Here is a 26,318-nt window from a genome sequence, read left to right as displayed (position 1 = left end):
GGACCAGATGGCTTCATAGGCAAATTCTACCAAACATTTAGAGAAGAGCTAACACCTCTCCTTCTGAAACTATTTCAAAAAATTGCAGAGGAAGGGATACTCCCAAACTCATTCTATGAGGCCACCATCACCCTGATACCAAAACCAGACAAAGATACCACAAAAAAAAAAAAAGAAAACTTCAGGCCAATTTCACTGATGAACATCAACGCAAAAATCCTCAACAAAATACTAGCAAACCACATCCAACAATACATTAAAAGGATTGTACATCATGATCAACTGGGATTTATCCCAGGGATGCAAGGATTCTTCAATATCTGCAAATCCATCAGTGCAGCTGATGAACTGACTTATAGTTTAACAAACTGAAGAATAAAAACCAATTGATCCTCTCAATAGACACGGAAAAAGCCTTTGACAAAATCCAACACCCATTTCTGATAAAAACCCTTCAGAAAGTGGGCATAACGGGAACCTACCTCAACATGATAAAGGCCATATATGACAAACCCACAGCAAACATCATTCTCAATGGTGAAAAGCTGAAAGAATTCCTGCTGAGATCAGGAACAAGACAAGGATGTCTGCTCTCGCCACTACTCTTCAACATAGTTCTGGAAGTCCTAGCCACAGCAATCAGAGAAGTAAAAGAAATAAAAGGAATCCAAATTGGAAAGGAAGAAGTAAAACTATCCCTATTTGCAGATGACATGATGCTATACCTAGAGAATCCTAAAGACTCTACCAGAAAACCGTTAGAGCTCATCCATGAATTTGGCAAAGTCACAGGATACAAAATTAATACACAGAAATCAACAGCATTTCTATACACTAACAATGAAAGAGCAGAAAGAGAAATTAGGGAAGCATCCCGTTTACCATCGCATCCAAAAGAATAAAATACCTAGTAGTAAACCTATCTAAAGAGACAAAAGACCTGTACTCTGAAAACTATAAGTCAGTGATGAAAGAAATCAAAGATGACATAAATAGATGGAAAGATAATACCATGCTCGTGAATTGGAAGAGTTAATATTATCAAAATGACTATGCTACCTAAGGCAATCTACAGATTCAATGCAATCCCTATCAAATCACCAAGGACATTTTTCACAGAACTCCAACAAAATATTTTAAAGTTTGTTTGGAAGCACAAAAGACCCGGAATAGCCAAAGACATCCTGAAAAAGAAAAATGGAGCTGGAGGAATCAGGCTCCCAGACTTCAGATTATACTACAAAGCAACAAGCATCAAAACTGTATGGTACTGGAGCAAAAACAGAAATATAGATCAGTGGAACAGGAGAGAAAGCCCAGAATTAAACCCACACACCTACAGCCAACTAATCTATGACAAAGGAGGCAAGAATATACCATGGAGAAAGGACAGCTTGTTCAATAAGTGGTGCTGGGAAAACTGGACAGCCACATGGAAAAGAATGAAATTAGAACACTCCCTAACACCATACACAAAAATAAACTCCAAATGGATTAAAGACCTAGATATAAGAGCAGACACTATCCAACTCCTAGAGGAAAACATAGGCCAAACACTCTCTGGCATAAACGACAGCAACATCTTCTCAGGTCCACCTCCTAGAGTAATGGCAGTAAAAACAAAAATAAACAAATGGGACCTAATCAAACTTAAAAGTTTCTGCACAGCAAAGGAAACCCTAAACAAAATGAAAAGACAACCCACAGAATGGGAGAAAATCTTTGCAAGTGCATCGACTGACAAGGGATTAATCTCCAAAATTGATAAACACCTTCAGCAGCTCCATACCAAAAAAACAAACGACCCCATCCAAAAATGGGCAGAAGATCTAAACAGACAGTTTCCAAAGAAGACATACAGATGGCCAAAAAATACATGAAAAGATGTTCAACATCACTCATTATTAGAGAGATGCAAATCAAAACCACTCTGAGGTACCACCTGACACCAGCCAGAATGGCCATCATCAAAAAGTCTACAAACAGTAAGTGCTGGAGATGCTGTGGAGAAAAATGAACACTAGTACACTGTTGGTGGGATTGTAAATTGGTGCAACCACTGTTGAAAACAGTATGGAGATTCCTCAGAAAACTGAAAATGGAACTACCATTTGATCCAGCAATCCCACTCCTGGGCATCTATCCAGAGAAAACCACAACTCGCAAAGACATGTACTCCATTGTTCATTGTGGCACTATTTGCAATAGCCAAGACATGGAAACAACCTAAATGTCCATCGACAGAGGAGCGGATCCAGAAGATGTGGTACATATACACAATGGAAGATTACTCAGCCATGAAAAGGAACAAAATACCAGCATTTTTAGCAACATGGATGGACCTAGAAATTATCATGCTAAGTGAAGTCAGCCATACAATGAGACACCAACATCAAATGCTTTCACTGACATGTGGAATCTGAAAAAAGGACAGACGGAACTTCTTTGCAGAACAGATGCTGACTCACAGACATTGAAAAACTTATGGTCTCTGGAGGAGACAGTTTGGGGTGTGGGGGGATGTGCTTGGGCTGTGGGACGGAAATCCTGTGAAATCAGATTGTTATGATCATTATGCAACTACAGATGTGATAAATTCATTTGAGTAATTAAATAAATAAATAAAAATTTAAAAAAGAAAATCAAGCCAAATCTCTTCCAAAAAATTCTGATCCCTGGACCAGGTTTCCAGGAGGTTGACACTATTCATACTGCATTTCCCCCAGACTCTTCGGGGGGACATAGAGAGGAGACATGCAACTGGTCTGAATGCTGCAGGAACTAATGTCTGGCCTGTCATTCTAGTTAGAAGTCTCAGCCTGTGACCAGAGTGGTCAGCATGGAGGAGGTAAGTCGGGACCAAGTATGCAGAAGACCAAATGCTTACTCCATGGAGTCCCACAAAAGGCACATTTCCCAGACACTCTTACCTACGGAGATTAAGGTCTTCTGAGATCCTGCCTGATTTAGACCCCTAACACTAGTCATTTCAGGCTAGCAATAGTCCTAGTTCAATAAATACCCAAATCTGGAGTTCCCTGGTGGTTCACTGGGTTAAGGATCTGGCATTGTCACTGCTGTGGCCTAGGTTCAGTCCCTGGCCCAAGAACTTCCACATGCCATTGCTATAGATAAAAACAAAACCAAAAATTGTATTAAATAAATATCTAAATCATAGTCATAGGAAAGCAACATTTATAGCACTGAAGGTTGCTTTATCATGGCAACATCTATATTTATTAACGATATTTATCACTAATAAAATATGGAGAGTATGAAGGTTTAATGTGTCATTCCAATAGTGGTCTTTAACACAGACTGTTCTTAATCAAGTTCAAGAGGTTTCCTCAATGGCTCCATGTCTTTAGAGAAAGTGAGAACATCCACTAAGAGAAAGACTTTTCTTTCTTTTTTTTTCTTTCTTTTTTTTTTTTTTTTTTTTTTTTTTTTTTTTTTTTTTTTTTTGTCTTTTTGCCTTTTCTAGGGCCGCTCTTGAGGCATATGGATGTTCCCAGGCTAGGGGTCGAATCGGAGCTGTAGCCACCGGCCTACGCCAGAGCCACAGCAACGCGGGATCTGAGCCGCGTCTGCAACCTACACCTCAGCTCTTGGCAATGCCGGATCATTAACCCACTGAGCAAGGGCAGGGACCAAACCCACAACCTCATGGTTCCTAGTTGGATTCGTTAACCACTGAGCCACGATGGGAACTCCGAGAAAGACTTTTAAACCATGTTTTCAACAAGTGAGAAATAAAGTCATTGTCAAGAAAAGATGAGGTTTAAAAAAATAATTATTAGGATATATTAGCACTGGCTTTCAAGTCTTATGTAATTCTTATATGCTATATTAATTCATACTTGCACATATAATGGAAGTTTCAAGGACTCTCAAGCAGTAGTCTTCTTATCAGCAGACGTACAAAAGGAAGATAACAGGAAAATTCACTTGTCAGAGGAAATGCAATTTGGAACTAAAATAAAGCTTTCAAAATTTCAGCCTTGAAGTACCACCATCACAGTTTTTTGCCTTTCCATTGTGTTCATTACAATATTATTTACTTAACATTTAACTTGATGTTCATACTAAACAATAAAATCTGTGAAATGACAAGTTCAATATGTAAGTCGTTTCTTCCCAAACACATTAAACCATATAATAGCTATTAAAAACATTCATTCCAGAAACCCTTAAAATTAGACATTATGCACTTACACCATGAGTTGATCTGTAACTTTCAATGTTTGTTGGCTGCCATCTGGATTTCATTAATCATTCCCTTATAATACTGAGTTAATACAGATACAAAATTAATATGTATACAAAAATGAGTATTACCCTGCCATGATAGTCATCCTAGGATAGGAAGGAAAACATTAGAATTAAAAAGTATCATAATGCAGTTAGTGGCACAATAGAGGTTTTTATGAAGCTTTAAGCAGGACAGAAGAGAAAGCACTTAATTCTGTTAGGGAAGCTTCAGGAAGAGGTGGCACTTCTTAGCTGTAGAATGTTGAGAAATCACTCAACCTCTCTGAACCATACAGAGTGATAAGCATGCAGTGCTACAAGGTATCTAGAAGAGTGGCTTTCAAACTTTTGGTTTCAGGGCCCCTTTATATGCTGAGAAATTATTGAGAATCCCAAAAAGTTATGTGGGTTAGATCTATCTGTATTTATTGTATTAGAACTTTAAAGTCTTTATTGTTCATAAAAATGACAATAATAAACACAGGCTAATATAAATAAAATTTTTTATTAAAATCCCTCCTGAGACAAAGTTTACCAAGTGAAATAAGCTAGTCATAAAAAATAAATACTATATAGTTCCACTTTTACATGGTACCTAAAGTAGTTAAATTCATCAAGAAAGTAGAATGGTGGGGGAGGGCCTGGGGAGGAAGAGACAAATGGGGGTTGTTGTTTAATGGGTATAGAGTTTCAGTTATGCGAGATGAAAAGAGTTCTAGAGATTGGTTGCACAAATGAGAATGTATTTAACACTACTGAGTGGTACACTTAAAAATAGTTACGAGTGTTCCTATTGTGATGCAGCAGAAATGAAACCTCCATGAGGATACAGGTTTGATCCCCAGCCTCGCTCGGTGGGTCAGGATCTGTAGGTCACAGATGTGGCTTGGATCCCGAGTTGCTGTGGCACAGGCCAGCAGCCATAGCTCCGATTCAACCCCTAGCCTGGGAACTTCCATATGCCACAGTGCTGCCCTAAAAAAGACAAAAAAGAGAAGTACATGTTGTTTTGATTGAAGTATGTAAAGAATATCCAGCTTCCTGGTTAAGTGTTAGAAACATAAGGAGTATTTTGATAACTTTATCAGATAATTGTGGGTCTTCTTTCATACTACACCAAAACCCAACAAGTAATAGTTTCTTATGGTTTGTTATGTAGTGGAATATGAAACTATGCAACTTAACTTTAGCTACTCTGTTACATTAAAATCCATTTTCTACTTGAATGACCGTTTTACCCACGCACGATTTTTTTTTTAACATCAAACATAGGTTATTGGGGAAATATGGATTCACTAAGTTATACACTCTTCCAAATGTTGGCACATTTGAGTTTACAGTTTTAAAAAGTTACATGTTACTAATACCTCTGGTGCCATCAGAAAAGTCTTGAGGTATTCTGAAGCTATTGAGCTGGTAGTGATGAATATAGTTTTTCCAAAATTCTAATTTCTCTTGAAAGCTCAGATTTACTATTAGCCTTAAACATTTTCAGTCATTTCCTTGGCACAGTAAGCTTAACTTATTTGTTCTTATAAAAAGATATACTAAATATGCCAACACTAAATATGCCAACACTAAATATCCTAGTATGTCTATTATATTTTCAAGTGAAAATGTGGCTTCATGAAAGTATTAACTATTCAGCTGACAACTCAAACTATCACAAAGTCTTGAGCTTTTCTTCAAGACGACCACCGTGCTCCAGTGTGCAGAAGGGCTTTCCATGCATGTCCCAGTTTGTCTCAGAATATTCAAAATATGTGTGCTTAAAGGTCAAGATGTAGTAAAAGTAATAATTTTTTTGCTCATTCACTAAGGACTTCTTAAGTGAAACTGGCTTTCACCCCTGAAAGTATGTGCAGTGAAGAACACAGCGGCCACTGGTACAGTTTGATGCCAGCCCCTTGATTCTTGCTAAGGAGGCTGTAGGCTTACCTGCCATTGTTTTTGCACCTTTGGTGTAAATATCAGCCAGTGAAAAAAGGCAGGTACCATCTTACTATTAACATGAAAAAATTTTAATCTTGTGGGTCCCAGAAAGCAATCCATGAAGCATGTTTTGAGGGCATCTGATCTAGAGGATTCCCACTGAAAAAGTCCTGAAAAGATGGCTCTAGAGCAGATTCCCTGAGATGGTGTCCTGGCTTTGTCACTGGTTGTTGTGTGTGTTGGGCAATTAATTAATTCTAGTAAGCCTCTGCTTCTTCATCTCTGTGTATATGTATATGAAGTAAGTTTGTTGTTGTTACTACTGTTTTTAACTTCTGCTCCTTTGCAAAATGCTATACCTATTAAATGTCCAATAACTGCTGCTGCTGAAAGAGTAATAACCTTCCCATTTCTCAGATGATAAGTTTCTGTTTTTGAAAGCTCTGATTTCAGAGCAAATCACTAAAGATACCCTCAATAAATGCTTGTTGACTGAAAAAAAAGAGTGATGTATAGAAGGAGGTCATTGTAGGAGTTCCCCTTGCGATGCAGCAGAAACAAATCCGACTAGTATCCATGAGGATGTGGGTTCAATCCCTGGCCTCAATCAGTGGGTTAAGGATCCAGCATTGCCATGAGCTGCAGTGTAGGTTGCAGACATGGTTTGGATCCTTTGTAGCTGTGGCCGTGGCATAGGCCGGCAGCTGTAGCTCCAATTCGACCCCTAGCCTGGGAACCTCCATATGCTGCAGGTGCAGCCCCTCAAGAGCAAAAAAAACAAAAAAATAAAAAGGAAAAAAAGAAATAACTTGTTGCAGATGTCTCTTTATTTTTTAGCTATTATACCAGAAATGCTTCAGCTCTTAAAATACTCTACTTGGTCTTTATTTATCTTTATAATTCTATAAATGAGGATTATAAAAATAAATAAAGACCAAGTAGAGTATTTTAAAGCTAATGCTTGAACATAATTATTCTGAAAGGGATTCTAGACCAAAGACAACCCTAGAATGGGACCTTCAATACTAAAGAAAATTAAAAGTAAGTGGCATAGAGCAATAAAACAAAAATTATCCAAGCTGGTTCTTGGGCATCTCTAAGAGAGCATTGAAATTCTTAAATGTTTCTATCAAAGAATGATATTTTTCTCCCAAGAAAAATGTAAACTAAACGGGGGAATCCCCAGTTGTTAATCATATTATGTCTTAGTTTAGGCAAGAGTCATGACTTTCACAACCATTGACCACAGAAAGTTTTATCCAAACAGCATAGAATTTTCAACTTCAAAATCTATAGGCTGGTGGATTTCAAGGAATAAAATCATTGCAAAGTTACTACGTTTATCGTATTTCAAGCTGAGTGTGTAAATAATGAAGGTTGAACTCAGAAAACAAGGCTGATAATTCCGTGGTGACCAGCCAGACTCCCGTTCCCATCATTTATTCCTATGTTGATAGACTTCCCCAGGAAGCCTGGGAAAATAACAGAAGTAACTCAACTTCCCCCAAGAGAAAAGGTTTCATTTTTTTCTTGGCAGATTCATTCCTAATCACATAGCGGGGAACCATCATTAACATCTGGATATTCAGAAAGAGCCACTGAATTATGATAAAAATGTTTTTCAAATCATCGGCCTAAAACTCAAATGATCTACAATGTGTATGATGCTTTTTTCTCCCTTTAGTCAAGAAGATAAATGGAGAAATGCTTTATATTTCAACTTCCAATACACATTTGTTTCTAATCTGGGAAAGTTCATGTCTGCCTACTGTACTTCCATATCAAAGACTGATATGTCAGCTTCTGCTTCTCTCACCATGAGTTTCTTCCAAGAGTACAATTTTTTTAGCAGTGCAATTACTGCAAAAATTAACTCATTCAAAATGATCATAAGAACTATTACTGGGCTCATTTCTCTTTTAGTATAGTTATGTGCTGTTAGATTGAATAGTAATTAAGAAGATCTAATTCATGTTTAACTAGGCTCTTCCTCCTCTAAACAGTTTCTAAAACTTACTTGTCATGACTTATTTCAAACACATAATCATTATAATGCTCTTCGCCAAACTTCATCCAAGTTCTCAACATTAGGAGCTACTCCTCGTTCTATTGGGTCAAGTGCACTTGATAAATATAAGGCACTCCTCTATTTAAAACCCTCTGATGGCTTCCCATTGCTCTCAGGACATGATACACAGTCTTACCATGACCCACAAGGCTTTGCTTGTAGACCCATCAAAAGCAGTGTAATCTCAGGTGAAAAAAAAAAAAATGGTTTGGGAATCCCCTACCACGAATGGACAGGTTAAGATCTTTGCAAACAATGTTTAATTAGCTAACACCTATTTCAATCTTCTTGCCTTAATAATGGGTACCAACTTTGCACTGCTCTCTGCTACCTGCCTGCATGAATAGCCCCAGCCCCAACCCATCACCAGCTCCGGCCTCCTCTCCCATACACGCCCTATCCCTAGCCTTCCTGAACTAAGGCTCTGCCCAAAATGATCTTTGTTTGTGTTTTAAGCAAATCCTACTTAACCTCTGAGTTTCAGCGTTTCAGCGTAAGAGTCAGTCTTCAAAGAAACTCCACCCAGTTTTGCCTCAAACACACTCAGACTGTCCTCCTACTCTGTCACACTGACCACACGGTACATAATTAGCCATGAGGTAGTCCATGTTTTATATCTGTCTCCCTGCTACACCTCATAAATGCAGAGATTGGGTCCACTTGGCTGGCATAGCCGTCCAAGAGCCTGCAAGAGAACCTATAAATAGGCCCTCGGAAAGCACTGCCTCCTTGTGCCAGAAAGTCCTTACACTGGGGTGAAAGTTGGTGGGATGAATATCTAGGAGGTGTGTGTGCAGGGGGGGGGATTCTTGACAACCTGCTGGATGTAAGGAAGGGAAGAAGCTGAGGACTTTTAGGTTGATTGCAGACATAGGAGGGCAGGCCCTCCCCTAATGGTCATGTGGCCTCAGCAGTGCAGGGGGAGGCCCCCAAACCACTGGCCTAAACATTTACAAGATTGAAATCAAGCTAATGAACAGTCACACGAAATAGCTCCTATCCTCCTATCTTGAAAAATATGCCTTCAAAGTAAATTGGAAGTCGGATCCTCAAACAGTGAAACAGAAACTTTAATCAGTTTGGGCTTCTGCACCAAAATGAGCCACATCTTAAAATTCTTGAGTAGGAAATAACTATATTCTTCATCCTTTAAATACACACACACACACCCAGAGTTATAGTCATCCCTTAGGAAAAAATAGTTTCCAGTGTTTTAAAAAAAAAAAAACACCAAAATTTATATAGGAAGCTCAGAATCCAACTCTATTGAACTTGTGAAACAAACATGTACAAATGGAATTTCCTGCCTATAAGGAAATGGCTGCTCTCACTTAATTGTCTCTCCCCTTTCATATCCATCCCGAGAACAAGCCACACTCTCCTTCCTTTGTACATTTTCCAACTCAACATTCCATCCTTGGTGTCCCCTAAGAGCGAAGGGTCTTCAAGCCTCCCCAGTGACTGACAGTGTCCAGTCCCGTGACTTCGGGGAACATTTTGCAGGTTACCATGAGTTTGGGGTCCAGAACAGAGAAGAGCATTTATAACATGTCACACTGGTGGACCTTGCTTTACAGTGTGTATAAATCCAGAAGCATCGAGTGGCACAGGAAGCAGAGAAGCTGGGCCCACTCTGATCTACCAGGAGGGCTCTGCCCTGGGAACCCCCAGACTCAGGTGCACTGAACTGCTGCCCGCCCTTCCTGGGCAGCTCTGTACAGCATCCACACCTATTCCAGTTCTTCTTAACACCCCATGCTCGCACCCTCTGTTGAAGCAAATAAAAGAGCCTCATGGGGAAGGGAGGGGCCCAAGAGCTCCCATTTCCCTTGGTCTTACCTTGCCCCGCAGAGGCCACTCATCTTCATTTCTGGCAGTGATTTTAACAAGGGTCTTTAATTTTATCCTCTCTCATCCCCTCTGTAATTACCATAAACTTCATTCAAATACTCTGTAAAGGACCTTTAATATATAATGTATAATTAAATATGAAAGGATCCCTGAATCCCTTTGAAAAATGTCACAACCTGCTGTCATGTGAATAAAATGATTGCCTGGTACTTGTTTTGTACTGATTTTCCTGGACGTGACACAACACAGCCCAGGAAAAGGACTGCTAGGCATCTTTTCATTTACCTAATACTGCCCTTACTCCTTTTTTTTTTTTTTTTTTTTTTTTTTGTCTTTTTCTTGCCATTTCTTGGGCCGCTCCCTCAGCATGTGGAGGTTCCCAGGCTAGGGGTCGAATCAGCTGTAGCCACCGGCCTAGGCCAGAGCCACAGCAATGCGGGATCTGAGCCACGTCTGCAACCTACACCACAGCTCACGGCAGCGCTGGATCCTTAACCCACTGAGCTAGGCCAGGGATCGAACTCCCAACCTCATGGTTCCTAGTTGGATTCGTTAACCACTGAGCCACGACGGGAACTCCTGCCCTTACTCCTTTTTATGAAGACAACAACACACCAAAAATGAACTTGGAAGAGTGGGATACTCCAGTAGTTCGATAGTAATGATCAAGGCATGCCTAGTCATGGCTTTCAAGGACAATTTACCTCGGATGTGTTCTTTTCCCAATAGGATACCTGTTATTTCTTCTTCCTCTAAAATTTCCCTCCTGTTTGTAAAGCGGCTGCCCAGGCTGAAACTTGCTGCATCACAGCAGTAAAGGGAAAGAGAATACAATTCCAAGGAGAAATATATTAAGCACAGACTTATTTTTCAGCATCTCCTCTGGGTTCCCTCTCCTGCAGGACTAACGCCTAATGATTCCAGGAAGTGAAAGCAATTAAATTTCACTTGGTGTAAAGTTGAAGAAATTGTCCCATGTGAAAAGAATGTTTCTTTGCCACATTCCATAGGTGGCAATAAACAGGCAAATTTCACTGGTTTTGACATAGTAGTACTAGAGCTTTCACAGGGCTCAGGTTGATTTCATTTTAAAAAGTTGAATTTATGGGACAGAGGCCTGAAAGGTTTGTACTGACATGTTTAAAACCCTCTTTTAAAAAGTGGCATATTGCATCGTTCCATTTAAGTGTTCACACCGCAGACTGAAACATAATCTGTTTACTGAAAAAACAACTTTTTATGGCGCTGTGAATAATTTCCCATTGAAAAAGAAAACAATGTACAATATTTTAGTGCTTTGTGAAACATCTGGAAATTTTTCGTCAGTTGCTAAGGCTATTAAGAATTTGCATCCACATTCAAACTACTGATTTTTTAATTTAAGGCAGAACAACTTGAAACATACTGCGGAACGAATCTCAAAGCAACAGCTTCCAAAGGCCCACTGCAGGCACTCAGAGACAAAGCAGTGACGCCACCGAAAAGCAGGCCTGCTTTCAGAGAGAGCCCATTAGGGATGTTTGGCTTCTTCGTCCTCACTTTTCTACGCACAGTGTAAAGTGGATTGTATTTGTAGGGTTCTGCCAGCTACCCTAACAAATAAACCCCACATCGTAGTGGCTTAACATAGGGAATGTTTGTTGTCTGCTCACCTAATCGTCCAACGTGGGTGTGCCGAGTGGGCAGGCAGCTTCCACATCCAGACCCAAACTGCTTCCATTGCTGACTCTACCTCTTCCACAGGGAGCTCTGCAGCAAGGAGAAAAAGGATGGAGATGAAGTGATGCCCAGTAGGCCCACTTATGTCCCGTGAGCAAACCAGCCACAGGGTAGGGCGAACTGCAGGCTGGTCCCAGGGAGGCCAAGGAAAGGGTTTGGCCAACAGCGAGCCAGTCCATAGATCCCAGTCCATACGTTACAAGATTAAAACTTCTTTCCAAATTCCAGCATGCTCCGAGTTCATTATTCACTCATCCAGTCCCCCTTGTGGGCTCTGTGTAAAGCACTTTCCTGAAGGGCCTGGGGATTCGGGACTAACAGGGAAGGAAAGCCACTGCCCTGAGACAGTCTTTCCTGATCTCAGCTCCAAAGGCTTTATTTGTGAAAATGTGAAACAGGATCAATGATAGAGACAGGAGGTGCACATTAACTGATTCCAGCTCTGGAAAAGTATACAAGCTTTAGGGTCAAAAGTCCTTTTTGCATTTCATTCGTGTGTGTGTGTGTGTGTGTGTGTGTGTGTGTGTCTTTTTAGGGCCACACCCCAGCATATGGAGGTTCCCAGGCTAGGGGTTGAATCGGCCTATACCACAGCCACAGTAATGCCAGAGCCAAGCTGTGTCTGTGACTTACACCACAGCTCATGGCAACGCTGGATCCTTAACCCACTGAGTGAGACCAGGGATCCAACCCACAACCTCATGGATGCCAGTCAGATTTGTTTCCACCGAGCCACGACAGGAACTCCTCATTCTATTCTCCTTTTCTTCTAAAACCATCATTTCCCCACAAGAGCCCTTCATGCAAACTTAGGACTCAGGTACTCTTTGCAAAAAAGCCCTTCTCTTTATTTAAGTGCTGATGTGCAGGTGCGATACTCAGACCTACGGTGATGTAGGGATGGGAGCCAGTTTCCCTAAAGAGCAGGTCCACCTTGAAAAGGTGAATTAAAATAGAAATAACCGAGGGTCCCTGAGAGTTCTTTCTTTCCCACCTTGTGCCTTCTTCTTCTGCCCAACTTATGTGGGCAGCTCTTCTCTGCGCCACCATCAACTACGATCCCACTTCATCATCTTAGGATAATTGCATGTTTGCCTGTAGGCCCCTCCCTTGGATGATACACTCAATATCTCGTTTATCCCTAACACCCAGCACAGACTTTGGCTCCTAACAGGTGCTTGCTAAGCATTTGCAGAGTGGAACTGAATTGAGTGCAAGTTAGAAAAAGATAAATTTCCTAAGACAGTAAAAGAATCAAAGAGCTACTAGCGTTCAAAGGAGAGAACCAGGCATCTGGCTCACAGGGGGAGGGAAGGGGGGGAAGATTTCCTGAAGCATTTGAAGTGGACTTTAAAGGAAGGATAGAATTTCAACCAAGCAGAATTTCAGGGATGGCCCTGCAGGCAGAGGAACAGCATATGTAAAGGAGCAAACAGCATCCTCAGAGGAGAAAAAGCAAAGATGTATTTGAGGACTAGCTAGCATTCTTGCTTCTCTGGTGCTTAAGGTATACGAAGGGAGGGATGAGAGACGGGGATGGAAAGGGAGGTTAGGACAATTCTAGAAAGGGCTGTGATTCTCAGGCTGGCACGTTTCCGTTTAATTCTGTGGCCACCGGGGAACTGGGGGAGGTCTGGTACCAGGAGGATCCGTCTGCCAGGGGGACGGGGATGTGGTGTGTGTGGGAGAGACTGGAAGAGAAGAGGCCCCCGCAAGCCCTGATGACAGTGCAGGTGCCGGGGCCCTGCCTGAGGCAGTGGACAGTGAGGAGGAACAGGGCAGGAGGAGTGTGGGCATAAGGCGAAAAGCCCACAGCTTTTGATCACTGATCAGCTATTAAGGAATGATGACCCGGGAGGAGGGCTCGGGGTGAGGGCCAGGAACGGGGACTCTGGAAGGGAGAGGACTTATTCGGTGAATGAGGGAAAGGTAAAGAAATTCGGTTTTAGACATTTTGAGCTTGGAGTGCTTAGGAGAGGAAGAGGAGGGACTGGGAAGCAGGACATTGAATGGCACATGCACAGGGAACTGGCCGTGCAGAGCTGTTGCGGGACTGGGGGGGAGGGGGCAGGGGGACAGACGACCGCATGACCCAGGCCTTGTATTTGTGCACTTTCTCACACTGAGACTTTTAGCATTGCCTCTGAGTTTATGAATGCAGCCCTTGACTGCGTGGGTGTTGGAAATTTAATAAATATAAACTTTAAAAGGACACCACAATTTTGCATCCTACTGAACTACTTACTCACTGTCCTAACATACAGGGAGACTTAAAAATCAGTGTCTTTTAATATCTCTGGCTAGAGGTCCCCTCATAACCTGCATTAACCTCCAACTGCAGCAATCTTTCCACTGAACCATAATTGCTGCAACCTTACCCTGTCCCCCCTGCCTGCGGGATGGCATGGCATGAGAATCCCGGTAGCCAGCCTGACCTCTGGTAGAGAAAAGGCAACTGAAGAAATAAACATTTGGGGAGGACTGGTGAGAAGGAGGGAAGTCGTCTTTGTTGAAGCGATCGCTCCAGACAACAAAGTAGAAAAGGACTGCATAGAAGAAAGGCGTCTTCCTTTCAAAAACTGCCACAAAACAATCTCATAGCCTTAGCAATCTTACCTAACACACAGCGGCTCTCAAATGCAAACCATCTCAAAGGCACCGCCTTTGTGTGCCCTTTCCTGACATTATCACGCAAGTCCTGTCCAACTCTGCGTTGGGATGCAGGGGACGAGATGGGAAGAGGAGGTGCCGCCCCAGTTCTTTCTAACAACTCCAGCCTCGTTTTTTGAACACTGTACGAATCGCTCCAAGAAGCTCTCTAACCGCCTTTGCTATTCCTCACTCCCTTTGGCTCCTGAGTGAGGATGGAAGGAGAGAGATGAGGTCAAGAGGGGGGAGGTTTAAGCAGATTTGAAGACGAGGGGCAAATATTCTGGCCCGTTTCCTTCCCATTTAAATGCTAGGCAGACGGTTTCAGGAAGAAAGAAAACACACTGGCCAATTATGATAAGAATATACTTCTGATACACCTGTTTTACTTTGCACAGCCGACTTTGATGACCTGAATTGTACCTACGCCATGGTATAAATTTTCGCTGAGATCTTTATCTCATCCTGACACCAATTAGCACATGAGTTTCAGCAGAAGAATCTACAGCAATTTAATACACACCTTGGAAGAAAAGGAAACACTAATCGAAATGAAGACTGTCTCAAAACCAACCGAACAGGTGTGCATTTCCATAATGGCTACACAGTTCAGCCCCATAGTAGTGTCTGCGCCTTTTGCTTGTGAACTGAATTAGTAATCTTCACGTGGCCTGTCCCAGTGATTGAAATAAATTACTTTGTTAAATTGCGAAGCAGGTTGACCCATCTGTTGGCCCACGAATGTTCAGATTCTCAGAGGGTTTATTATTCCAAATAATGACTGCCATATGCAGCGGTAAACAGTTCTTTTAAAACCGACTGAAGGATTTGGTGCGACTGTTGAAGGCAATTTATAAAGCTTTTCGTGTTCTCCTAAAGGATCTGCCCTTCAACTAACTTCCACGAAAGTTGTCTTGAGTGGTTAATCCTCATGAGAAACCTTGTTCTCTTTGGAGAGGAAAGAGGGCAGGGAGAGCAGAAACGTCAGTTCTGGGAGCACCCACTGTGTGCTGGGGGCGAGCAGGTACACGAGCCCTGCTCCGCGGAGGCTGTGCCACTGATGTTAATAACGCAGAGGAAACGGGACATCCGAGAGGACAAGCCGCGCCTCCAAAGACAAATGCTAAGGTGCAAACAGGGACTCAAATCCAGTCCACTGACTCTAAGACGCACTGTGCAATTTCCTCCCAGCCCGAGCGTTTACACTGAGCGGCACACTGAGCGTGCTGTGCCCTCGCAATCCCAAACTGTGAGCGAACAGGGGTGTCACTCTACTGGTTCTGCAGACAACACCGTTCTGAGGATGCTTCTTTCATTTGCTCCATCTCCCTAAGAAAGATGGATCTCCTTTAAGGGGGAGAGGGCAGGGCTTTGAACTCCCATTGGCAAGAATCTACTAGGAATGTCTTCAAGACAAAAATCTGGGGGTCGTCTTTGCATATGTGGCTTTCCTCCCTTTAGATCGTCCTCCTGTTCTAACCTCCGGGGAAGATGCGTGCTCTGCTCACACCGGGTCCACGGGCCAGCCATGATTTGTTCATGATGTTCAGTGACTCGCTGTGGCCAGATTACAGATGCTAAATTGCTGATGGATGGCCCGAAGCCAGCACATGGTCGGCTCTTCTGGCCTTCAACAGCAGTATTAATCATGTGTGGAAAGGCATTTTCCCCCCTCTGTGAAAAATGAAATGGCTAATATACAGGATGGAATGAGTGCCCTGGAACAATTCCTTTCTAAACGGGAAAAGAATAAAGCTATTAAAAGAATCAGCTCTTGTATGTGACATGATGACAGTGGGATTTTTCTGACGAGCTAAATGAATAAGCTCCCTCGCCTTTGATTTATGCCCGTACAGAGGCTTTCAAAGCTTCAAAAGGCACAGAGCACCTTTGGACATGCCGACAGTCTGCTTCTCCCTTTACTTAAAGGAAGTGAGAGGGGAAGACCAGGCCAAAGGCAAGCCTTTGACAGGCAGAGACCTGAAGAGGTCAGCCCCTAAGTGCCGGCAACGGAAGGGAGAAGGGGTGCCTTGGGTGGGAGTGCCAGAACCTTCTGTTGAGGAGGTTGCCCTCATTTCAACAGCTCCCAAGGCACCTCTGCAGGGGTCAAATCCAGGCCCTGCCTCTCGGTTGGTCTCCTCCCAAACCTGAGGGAAGCCAACCTATTCCTTGACTGTCACCTGGAGTCCTATAGAAGGGACGAGAAATTAGCATGGGTCTTCACCTCCACCAAAAATGGAACCAGGAAAAACAAAGCCCACATTCAGAGCCTTGCAAAGGACTTAAGATATAAAAACCTATTCCTGGAATTCCCATCGTGGCGCAGTGGTAGCAAACCCGACTAGTATCCATAAAGACATAGGTTCGATCCCTGGCCTTGCTCAGTGGGTTAAGGATACAGCATTGCCATGAGCTGTGGTGTAGGTCACAGATGTGGCTCAGATCTGGCATGGCTGTGGCTGCGGTGTAGGCAGGCAGCTGCAGCTCTAATTCGACCCCTGGGCTAGGAATGTCCATATGCTGCAGGTGTGGCCCTAAAAAGCAAAACAAACAAACAAAATCAATTCCTGCAGAGGAGTGTGTTTATCTTCGGAAAAGATTGCAAGCATAATGTCCCCTGAGAAAACGGTTTTTTTTTGAATTACGCATTTTTAAATTTTAAATCAAGAGCAATGTGTACACAGTCAGAAAAGCATAAAACATCAGACAAACCCAAATTCAGAGAAACTCACATCCAGAAATATTCTACAAAATAACCTGCTAGTACTTTTCCAAAGTGATGAAAGACAAAGAAAGACTGAGGAAGAATTACAAACTAGAGAAGAGTAAGCAGAGATGGTAACAAATGCCCTGTGATCGCAAATGGGCGCCTGGACCAGATGAAGGGCAGGAGGGAAACAAAAAGGACGTTTGTAGATGAATTAATAGTAGTTAACAGTTTATCTGCAACTTGGTTAGTAATGGTCTATTAATGTCAATTTTCTAGTTTTCAATCATTTTACCGTGGTTATGAAGAGTTCCTATCGTGGCTCAGTGGTTAATAACAAATCTGACTGGCATCCACGAGGATGCAGGTTTGATCCCTGGCCTTGCTCAGTGGGTTAAGAATCCTGTGTTGCCGTGAGCTGTGGTGTAGGTCGCAGACACAGCTCAGATCCTGCATGGCCGTGGCTCTGGCACAGGCTGGCAGCTACAGCTCCGTTTAGATCCCTAGCCTGGGAACTTCCATATGCTGTGGGTGCAGCCCTGAAAAGCAAAAAAATAAATAAATTTTTTTAAATGGTTATGTAAGATGTTAACATTCAGAGAAATCTTTGTACAGTTTTTGCAAGGGTTTTTTTGGTAAGTTTTTTTTAATAAGGCACCGATGCAGAAAGGGCTGCAATGAAGAATAGCAGCAGCCCACAGGTCCACTGCTCCTCCATCCCAGTCCTGGGCCCCAGAAGCAACCACTTTTCACTCTTTCAGCCTTTTCTTCAAGTAGTTATTCATGTATCACTAGATATAATGCTTAAAACGCTAGGCCTTAATTTATTAATTTTAGACAATAACTACTAACTTCCTGTCCTAATGGATTAGAGTTCAGCTCACTCTCAGCCCCCACTGTTCTTTATTCTGTTGTTGTGGTTCTTTTTAAATTCTTTATTCTTTTTTTTAACTTTTCTATTTCAAAATAATTTTGGACTTTGGGAAAAGTAGAAAAGACAGTGGCGTTCCCGTATGCTCTTCACCCAGCTTCCCCTAATGTCAGTGTCTTGCACAATCACGGTACGATGATCAAAACCAAGATATCAGCCTTGGCGAGGTGCTACGAAGTATAGTACTGACTTAATAAAGTCAGTAAGGATTCCTCCGCTCTTTGCTACTGTCCCCTTTCTGTTCCAGGATCCCATCCAGGGCATCACATTGCCTTTGGTGGTCTTCTCTGGTCTAGCATGGGCCCCTCAGTCTTTCCTTGACATACTTGAGCAGAACTGGTCAGATATTTTGTAGAATGTCCATCAGTTTGTCCGATGTTTTCTCAGGATTAGGCAGAGTTACAGGTTTGTGGAGGGAGAACCACAGAGGTGATGTCCTCTTTGCAGCGTTTTGTGGATAAGACATCATCATGCTCCGCTGGTGGGGGTGTTAACCTGGATCACCTGTTTAAGGAAGTGCTGGTCAGGTGTCTTCACTTGTTTAAGGAAGTGCTGGTCAGGTGTCTTCACCTGTTTAAGGAAGTGTTGGTCAGGTGTCTTCACTTGTTTAAGGAAGTGCTGGTCAGGTGTCTTCACCTGTTTAAGGAAGTGCTGGTCAGGTGTCTTCACTTGTTTAAGGAAGTGTTGGTCAGTGTCTTCAGGGAAGCACTACTAATTTTCCCTTTACATTAGAAGCAACTTATTAAGTCCAAAGTGCATTCAAGGAGAGGAAAATTTCCAATTCCTGGAGGGAAAAGTATCAAAGAATTTGCAGAAATTCCCATCGTGGTGCAACAGAAACAAATCCAACTAGGAACCATGAGGTTGCAGGTTCAATCCCTGGTCTCAGTGGGTTAAGGCTCCAGCATTGCCATGAGCTGTAGTGTAGACCACAGATGTGGCTCGAATATAGTGTGGCTGTGGCTGCGGCGTAGGCCAGCAGGTATAGCTCCAATTCGACCCCTAGCCTGGGAATCTCCATATACCGTGGGTGCAGCCTTAAAAAAAAAAAAAGAAGGGAGTTCCCGTCGTGGCGCAGTGGTTAACAAATCCGACTAGGAACCATGAGGTTGCGGGTTCGGTCCCTGCCCTTGCTCAGTGGGTTAACGATCCGGCGTTGCCGCGAGCTGTGGTGTAGGTTACAGACGCGGCTCGGATCCCGCATTGCTGTGGCTCTGGCGTAGGCCGGTGGCTACAGCTCCGATTCAACCCCTAGCCTGGGAACCTCCATATGCCGCAGGAGCGGCCCAAGAAATAGCAACAACAACAACAAAAAAGACAAAAGACAAAAAGACAAAAAAAAAAAAAGAAGAAGAATTTGCAGACACATGTTAAAAACACCACAGTAATAAACAAACATTTTGAGGAAACTACTTTGAGACTATGTAAATTTCTCGTTAAACTTTCATCCACTATTTTTAGTGGATCTTGTCTGCAACATTTATTACTATAGTGTTCTAACTATGATTTTTTTCTCATTTCTTCTACCTTTATTGATTGGAAGTCTTCACTGGGGAAGATTGTTTTCCCTTTTCCATCGTGTTTTGTATTGATTTAGTCATGAATTTATATCAGTGTAAATTCATGAATATTTATTTTATCATTTGGGTTATAATCCAATGCTGCCATTATTCATTTTGCTGCTCAAATTTTCCAGCTGCAGACATTGGGAATTCTTTCGAGTTGGCTCTTGTATCATTTAGCTATGCCTCCTCTCCTTCTCTTTCTTTTCAGGCACAGGTTTGATCCCCAGCCCGGCGCAATGGGTTAAAAGATTTGGTGTTGCTGCAGCTGTGGTGTAGGTCGTAGCTGTGGCTCGGATAAAGCCCCTGACCCAGGAACATCCATATGCTGCAGGTGCGGCCATAGAAAATTAATTAATCAGTTAATGGATTAGTCAATTAATTAAATAAATAAATGTGAGTCTGTATCTCTGTCTCCAGTTCAGCATCACCAGATTCACTCTGAGTCCCTTTCTTTCATGGTGAGAAACCAGATTCTCATGAACTGCAGTTGCTCATTGCTAGTGTATAGGAATAGAATCGGCTTTATATATTGATCTCGTGTCCTGAAACCTTGCTAAACTCACTTTCTTCTTCTAGGAGCAAGTTTACAGATTCTTCAGGATTGTCTACATAGGCAATCATGTTGTCTCCAAACAGAGAGATTTATTTCTTCTTTTCCAATATATATGTCTTTTCTTTCTTTTGCTTCTCAATTTTACTAAGACTCAAGAGAGCAGATCCTTGTTTGCTCCCAGTCTCTAGGGAAACGTTTTCAGTCTCTCACTATCAAGTATAATGTTACCTATAGATTTTTTCATGATGCCCCATGGTTGAGGCATTCCTCAGGTTGAGGAATTTTCTTTCTATTCCTAATTTGCTAGGACTTCTTATCTTGAATGATTATTCAATTCGCCAAATGTTTTTTATGCATCCATCGAGAAGAACCACACGGCTGTTAATATGGTGAATTATATCCATTGATTTGAATGATCCACCAGGCTTGCATTCTTGAGATAAACCTCACTTGGTCCTGATGAATTATTACCTTTTTTTGTATTTTGTTGGATGCAATTTGCTTATATCTTGTTGAGGATTTTTGCATCTATATTAATGAGAGATATCAAGCTGTTATTTTATGTTTTTGTGATATCTCTGGGTTTGGAACTAATAAGGGTAAGATATAGAGATGGAAGAGGAGCTGATGGAGAAAAACCTCTCAAGATTGCCTATCACTTTAGAGTCTGAGTAAGATGCAAATCAGAGCATCGAATGAAGCAAAGTGAAGCTTAATGACATAAATCTATAGATGCAATTTTTTAAAACATGATTTTTACAAACTGAAATATATGCATAGATTTTGTATGTACATATTTATACATATATATATACACAAAATTAGTGTTCAGAACGAATTCTGTTTTTTTCCTGAAGGATTTTGGAACAGTTGACGCTGGCAAAGCCTAAGCCTTCTTCTCTCTATTCTGCAATTAGAACAAATTTGGCCAAGGTCCTCCTGGATCTCCTATTGTCTTATGTTGACAATAATATCAACTGCACTCTCCTGAGACTTACTAATTAAATTTCAAAGTTTAATCCAAAAAAGTGCCCACATCTTCTATTCATACGCTGACCTTTTTGGTAGTTGGAGGAATTTTAGCTACACTTTCGGAATAGTAGGGATGAGTACGCAAGATACACAATGACGTGGAGGTCTAGGATCCTAGAATAGAAAGTCAGAAAATATTGGCCTGAAAATACTGGGTGTTAATAAGTATTTGTTGGCTAAATATGTATATGTAAAGCATATTATATACTCTTGGGATGATTTTTGAAGCGTAATGCTACTCAAATTTTCAACATTCTCTGTTCAACAAACCAAAATGTGATTTTTTCTTAAATAGCCTCTTTCTCTTTGACTTTCTACCCATTTGTGTCCTAGAGAAAAACTCATCCTGTGAGTTTTTGGGTCGTCATACTTATCCAACATGTTGTTTTTTCAGTGCCTCTAAAGAGATACTTGATTTGCATTTATTTCAGGAGACAGCACACTGCCATTGGCCAAGAGTGAATGAGATTATAGACTGCACTGCCTGCCAGCGGGGTTAAGGATCCAGCTTTGCTGTGAGCAGTGGTGTAGGTCGCAGACATGGCTTGGATCCTGCCGTGTTTCTGTGGCTGTGTCCTAGGCTGGCAGCTGTATCTCTGGTTTGACCCCTATCCTGGGAACTTCCATATGCCACAGGTGTGTCCCTAAAAAGAAAAAAAAAAAATCTGTAGCCTCAACAAAAATTTTTATCATTGATCCCCATTGTGAGCCAGACTTATTACTGAGATTTGCTATTTTGAGCACATATGTGTGTTTGGAAGAGGGGGAGATGCCAGTAGGGAAGGAGAGGGTTAGAAAATGGCATTCGTTGCATGCCAACATCAGGTACTCTGCTAGAAACTTTATATTCCCTCTATTTGCACAAAAATGCAGGTAGATATTACCCCACTTTGCAGAGGAGAAAACTAAGGTTTAGGAGCAGCCTTCACACTCAGGTATCTCTGACTCCAGCACACAGGCTCCTTCCATATATACAATGTGCTTCCTCTGGATTTCTTCTAGGTTGAGAAAATGAGCCAATGGCTTCTGGCCATTCCAATTTCCTATACAATCCACCTGTTGAAAATAGGATTCCAAATTTAAAGTGGAAAAAACTTTAGTGCCCAAGTAGAATCTTTCTTCCAAACACCCGCTGTTCTTTGTACCAGAGAAAGGTTACAAAAGAACTTCTTATGTCTTTTCAGGATTATTTGTGGAAATCTCTATCAAGCCAGTCATTGATAACTCTGCCAAGAAACTGTAAAATCCATGAGCTCCAGGACTTTGTTTATTCCCTCTCTGCCTCTGGTACCTAAAGTAGTGCTTAACATAGGACAGGAAGGCAATAGTCTTTATTGGGAATATAAATGTTTTGAAGTACAATAACCCAGCATTTAGTCACAAGTACCATCTGTGATGTGGCAATGAAGAGCTCTCCCTTGTGTATATATCTCCTATCAATCCTAAGGTCACAGCCTAAAGGGGGCAATCTTTCCCCAAACGTTAAAACGAGGTGACAGCAGCAGAAGACACCCAGCAGCATAATTCCTAGAAATAGTAGATGCTCCAAAAAAAATGGTTAAACTAATTACTACTTTTTCCCTCCATGTGCCTAAGTTAAACATATGCTGTTAACTCGAGTAAGCACTGCTCACGCTTCTAGGCTACAATTTTGCAAGTCCTTGCTTTATGCCCCCCCACCCCCCATTTACTTGAACTTCATTTTCACATACACTGTCCCTTCTAGAATCTTGGTTTTTTGCAGACAGGCTAATTAATATAGTCTCACTTTACAGTAAGCCTACCCAGGATCAAAACAAATATTTAATTAAAGTTTGTCACTATTTCTGGTTTTATTGAGGCTTAATTGACATATATTAGTACAGGATATACAACATAATGATTTTGATATATGATTATGAAATCATCACCACAGTAAGTTTAACATCTACCACATCACATAGCTATACAGTTTTTTCTTGTGACAAGAACTTTTAAGATCTACTCTGAGCAACCTTCATATAGTAATACGGGATTGTTAACAAGAGTCCCCGTGCTGTGCATTACCGCTCCAGGACTTAGTTAATTTATAAGGGCAAGTTTTTACCTTTTTACCACCTTCACCCACTTCCCATCCCACCTCAACCCCACCTCAGACAAATCAGTCTGTTTTTTGTTTCTCTGAGTTCCATTTTTTTCAATTCCACATCCTCTAAATGAAATCCTACGGTATTTGTCTTTCTCTGTCTGACTTATTTCACTCAGTATAATGCCTGCAGGGTCCGTCCATGTTGTCACAAATGGCTAGATTTCCTTCCTTTTTATGGCTGGATAACATTCCATTACATATGTGTTCTTGATCCATTCATGCATTGATGAGCATCCAGGCTGCTTCCAGGCTTGGCTCATGTAAGTAATGCTGTAAGAGACACTGAGGTGCAGATTGTCTTTTCAAGATAGTGGGTTCTTTTCCTTTGGATCTGTATCCAGCTGTAGAATCGATGAATCCTATGGTAGTTCTGTTTTTAATTTTTTGAGGAGCCTCCATAGTGGTTTCCATAGCAGCTGCACCAGTAGTAGCTGCTCAATAAAAACTTTGTTGAATAATTAAAGATCGACATTTACTTAAGCTCACTCTTAGGCATTCTACTAGCTTTATCTCATAAAAGCATTCCCATTTTATAGAGAAAAAAATAAGTTTAGAGAGGTTCAGTAACGTTCGCAAAGTCATGGAGCATGTGGTTGAGCTGGCTCAAAGCGAGACAGGCTGACTTCAGAACCCTCAGAAACCTGCAGCGCCTGAGTCAGCCCACAGCACTTGGTGAGCCTGCTAATCCCATTCCTTCCACAACCCCTTGCTCTTCCCTCCCCCTGAATCTTTGCATGGCTGCCTCTTCGCATTCAAGTCTACCCATTGTCACTCCTCAGAGGCACCTTCCCCGACCCTTCCCCACAGGGTAAATCTCTGTTCCACGGCCCTGTCAGAGGGCCTTCATGGCATGACACCACCGTCTTACATTCTCCCGCTTGGTCTGGCTCTTGTCAAACCCTCCAACCAGAACTGGAGCTTTGTGAGAGCAGAGACCTGTTTCTGTCTTGTTGGTCACTGGCCCGTGGTCTGGTGCTGAGCCTCCGAAACACTTGCTGGATTCCCGAATGAGGCCAGATAACTGGGAGCGTGTTAAAGAGGACAGGACCTGGGACGGCCAGTCTTTAGAAGACCACGAGGGACGTGGCTGGGGTGTGTCTCCAAACCTATTACGTTCAATTCGCACGTCAGGGCTTCTTTGCCATCTCGGGCGAGAAAGCCGATTTACACAGGGGCCCATTGAGCACATTTTTCCATACAAAGAGGAGGACGCGATGTCTTAATGTTGGAAGCGTGCTTTATAATCTCCCCAACAAAGGTACGCCGCTGAATAAAAATAACTTCCTTTCCCCTCAGATTGGAGCCACACACACTCCGCTTCTGCAAGACGAAAATGTCAGTTGCTTATGGTTTAAAGAATGCGGCTCAGCAGTCAGCCCGAAGCGTTATACATCCTACGGGATAAAATCCAAGGGGGAAAATGTGTGATAGAAGACGCTCTCTGGCCTGGGTCCCCCATTTGATGGAGAATATTAACGCTATTGCTTGAATTTAAGTCTCTTGTTTCCCCCAACATGCGTGTGAATGAGCTTGAAGCGTGTGACACGCACCGTGTTTCGGCCCCTTCTAAGTGCGTTTGTTGTCAGGATGGTTGTCGTGCAAATCTCCCACCAGACTGAGGCCCCACGTGTCGCTGCCATGGTTGTTTCTTCAGAAGGTTTGGCGGTTGATGCCATCGCCTCCGTCTCCATCCTCCCCAGCTTCGCATTTCCCGGCCCAGGCCTTGGAGCTGATTTCTTTCACTTTGAGGTGCTCTTCTTTCTGTTTAGAAGCCCTCTCCCTCTGCCTGGGTCTTAACTCTCAACTCTTCTTAAAGTCTTGGACCTCGCGTCCCACCTCCCTCTGCCCTCGGGTTCACTCACCCGCTCCTACTTCCCGGGTTCAGCCAGGTACCCCGCCTCTGAATCCTGAAAGCACTTTTTGCAGACCTGGGGTTAATTACTTATAAGGAAGCCCTGTGGGCTCCCGGTGTCTCTACGGTATTCGTTTGTGTCCCCAGCACATCACTGTGTCCCGCACGGACGGTACCTCGCAAAGGATTAGGAGCGGAACTCATGCGGAATGGACACCGGTTCCTGCACTCTGCCTCCGTTTTGTGTTGAGTTGCCTCCGAGAGGAAAAATCATTTTCTCCTACCTACACTTTAGAAAGCTGATTTCACTCCTAAGAAGGACAGCTTTTCAGTTCCTGGCGTCACTCTCCCGAATCTGTCTCATGATCTCCGTCACCCAGACGAAGGGTGGGCGGAGGGGTGGTCTTAGAAGCAGAGGATGTTGGCATCTAGAGCATGAGGGCATTCCTCAGACAGCAGCAGACTTACACACAGACCCAGCTTCCTCATCCTTGCCCAGCCTTCTTTGGATCAAAAACGTATATCCCTCCGTGTACAAGTGTTCCCTTTAAATTACCATAACCAGGAGCTCCTGTTGTGGCCCAATGGTAATGAACCCAACTAGGATCCATGAGGATGAGGGTTTGATCCCTGGCCTCGCTCAGTGGGTTGGGGATCTGGCATTGCCATGAGCCATGGTGTAGGTCAGACACGTTCTGGATCTTATGTTGCTGTGGCTGGGGTATAGGCTGGCAGCTGTAGCTCCAATTCAACCCCTAGCCTGGGAACGTCCATATGCCACAGGTGTGGCCCTAAAAAAACAAAAAACCCACTCAAAAAAAAACATTCACCTTAACCACTTCCAAGATATGCAGGAAATAACATCTATGACTACGTAGTCACAAGACCAGTTTTCATTTGTGGCTCATGGAGTGCTGTGCTCACTTGGCCACCTGTCAAACATAGTCTGTCACCTTGTGATATCACAGCGACAGAGCAAACTCATGTGCCTTCTCCTTGATGTGCTTCTGCTATTCTAGGAAACCATCCAAGAACGTGTTGCCCATCTGGGCCCATCAAGACATTCCACAGTTAGCTAGG

At 42.6% G+C, this 26,318-nt stretch overlaps 1 long non-coding RNA gene across 2 annotated transcripts in view; it reads right to left on the bottom strand.

The window, feature by feature from the left end:
• The window catches only part of LOC102164754 (uncharacterized), a 163,378-nt gene that overhangs the window by 28,554 nt on the left and 108,506 nt on the right, over positions 1 to 26,318 (bottom strand). For both annotated transcript variants that reach the window (XR_002340475.2, XR_014834122.1), the window contains exon 2: positions 11,755 to 11,851. This is a non-coding gene — a long non-coding RNA (uncharacterized LOC102164754). The remainder of the gene's footprint in view (positions 1 to 11,754; positions 11,852 to 26,318) is intronic.

This window comes from Sus scrofa, chromosome 18, assembly GCF_054392235.1.
Source record: "Sus scrofa isolate SSC_HxYL_T2T_F1_AM1 chromosome 18, Sscrofa_HxYL_maternal_Yorkshire_Landrace_v2.0, whole genome shotgun sequence".
Taxonomy (NCBI): Eukaryota; Metazoa; Chordata; class Mammalia; order Artiodactyla; family Suidae; genus Sus; species Sus scrofa.
The sequence above is the reverse complement of the archived record's forward strand: the minus strand, read 5'-3'. Positions and strand labels throughout refer to the sequence as shown.